Source organism: Penaeus chinensis, chromosome 35 (assembly GCF_019202785.1).
Source record: "Penaeus chinensis breed Huanghai No. 1 chromosome 35, ASM1920278v2, whole genome shotgun sequence".
Classification (NCBI taxonomy): Eukaryota; Metazoa; Arthropoda; class Malacostraca; order Decapoda; family Penaeidae; genus Penaeus; species Penaeus chinensis.
In genome coordinates this window covers 2062474-2064973 of record NC_061853.1, presented here as the reverse complement: position 1 = coordinate 2064973, position 2500 = coordinate 2062474, and the positions used below count along the sequence as shown (strand labels likewise).

General features: G+C 47.4%; 1 protein-coding gene across 1 annotated transcript in view; it reads right to left on the bottom strand.

The window, feature by feature from the left end:
• LOC125044506 overlaps nucleotides 1-2500 on the bottom strand; it is a 46327-nt gene that overhangs the window by 19467 nt on the left and 24360 nt on the right. The gene's annotated exons all lie outside the window — the stretch shown is intronic.

Sequence of the window (2500 nt, the reverse complement as noted above, 5' to 3'; positions counted from 1 at the left end):
AGAGAGGGAGCCTGCGGCATGGTCAACAGCTTGCTCCTCACATCCTTTTTGCCCAGGCATTAGCTTTACCTTCTATCTGTGAAAGGGAGTTGTCTCACACTACTGGAGAGGACACTCCAGCGACATTGCGTAGTGTCGACAAAACATGGAGAATGGGAGTTGCCAGATATAAGCTACAATGCTCAATTGGCTCAAAGCGGAGCTCGAAGGGCCATCCTCGACAATGGGAGAGATCCCAGGGTCTCATTAGATGGCTACTGCCTGCCTCAATCTGGGCAGCCCCCAGCCAATAAGGTGCCTTCTCGCCACAGTTTGCTTTCCTCTTAGGGTGGACGGGGGTCAGGGATCACACCCGAACTAAAACATGCACCAAGCAATAAGAAAACCAAAATTTCAGTTCCTCAAATAGGTACCTGGAATGTCCATACAATGCCTGACTGGATATTCAGCCTAAATCCGAAACATCAGTGACAACTGCCGTCATCAATGATGAACTGAACAGACAGGTGAACATTGTCAATCTCCAGGAAACATGGATAGCAAACTCGGGAACCATCAGGGACATTTCTCTGGAATAGGGAAGAGTCTGATGAGCCCGGATTGCATGGAGTAGGTATTACAATAAACAAAAACATTACTGAGAATGCGAGAACCAGGCACAAATGGCTCTCAGCGACTCCTTACTCTGCCCCAATACTTCAGATAGCCCCATTGCCCTGATCCTGAGACCAAGGCTTAGTTTTATGTGAACTGGTCAACTATCATCAGCAATATCCCAAGCAACACAAGCATTGGCATCAGCTAAATTTGATCCTAGTCAGATGGCCCTCACTCAAGTATGTCCTCAATGCTCACTCATTCCATAGAACAGACTATGATACAGACCACTCCCTGGTATGCTGTAAGGTATGCATGCAGCCTATGAAGCCTCCGAAAAATGGGAGTACCTACGTACATCCATCCACCATGCAGCCATGACCACCTATGGTAAGAAGGTAACAAAAATGAGCTTCCCTTGCTGAATACAAATATCAGCCAAACTAAATGAACCTTCAGATCCTGAGGTTAGCATGAAGCCAAGTTCAACAGACTGCTAAGCGTTGTGCGAATGAATATTGGATGCAGCTGAGTGAAGAAATCCAGACTGCAGCACTCAAAGGTAATATCAGAAGGATGTATGATGGAATCTAGCCCTTGGACCCTCTTTTGGTTAAACAGAACCTTTGAAATCTGCAAGTGGGGCTGTGATCACAGACAGAAACAAGCAGTTGGGCACTATTCTGAGCTCTACTTCCAAATTAACACTGTCTCTGCCTCAGCCTTAGATGCCATTGATACCCTACCAACTATCCATGAACTAGATGAAGAGCCCAACATAGAGGAGCTGAACAAGGCAATCGACAGTGTAGCCTCTGAGAAAGCCCTAGTGAGTGATGGCATACCACCTGACCCCATCAACCAGTGCAAAACAACTCTTCTGCATCCACTGCACAGACTATGTTGCCAGTGCTAGCAGGAAGGCGTTCTTCCACAGGATATGAATGATGCAAAGATCGTCATCTAATACAAGAACAAAGGCGACAGGAGTGCCTGCAACAACTACAGAGGTATTGCACTTCTGACCATTGTAGATAAGTTCTACGCCTGGGTACTGTTAGTCCTCCTGTAGAAACTTGCAGAACTTATCTACCTTAAGTCACAATGTGGCTTCCATGCTCACAGATCTACAGTAGACATGATCTCCCTTCACCAACAATAGGAGAAATGCCATGAGCAACAAATACCTCTGTATATCGCCTTCATCGGCCTGAAAAAAGGCATTTTTTGACCTTATGAGCAGAGGACTTTTTCAGATCCTACACAAGCACAAGCATGACCAAGTCTTTACAACATGCAAGGCACCATACAAAGAAATTGCAGTTGCTCGGAGGGTTTTGACATATGCAGTGGAGTGAGGCAAGGCTGGCCCCGACCCCTTTTGGGATCTTCTTTACTCTTCTCCTCCATCATGCCTTTGGTGCTTCATCCGAAGGCATCTGTCTTCGTACAAGATCAGATAGTAGACTCCTAAACCTGCCCCGGCTAAGAGCCAAGACAAAAATTGGGTTAAGCTCACATCAGAGATATGCTGACGTTTGCTGACGACACAGCAATCACCACCCGTCTCGCGTTGGCCTTTCAAGCATGTTCTCTCTTCTAAGGCAGCGGCGGCTGTGTTGCCGGGTCATGGGACTCGCATGGATGATGGTCGTATTCTGAAGGACATCCTATATGGCGAACTGGCGACGGGAACAAGAAGCGGTCGCCCACAACTGCGCTACAAAATGTCTGCGAATGAGACATGAAAGCTGTGGGCAACAGCCCCCATTCTTGGGAAATTCCGGCAGCAGATCGCTCCGAGGGGAGAAGCGCCCTACAGAAACATTACAGCAGGTGAGCAAAGCCTTCGAAGTGCAGGCGAAGTTAAACTGTGCCCCCAAAACAAGGAGTATTACACATC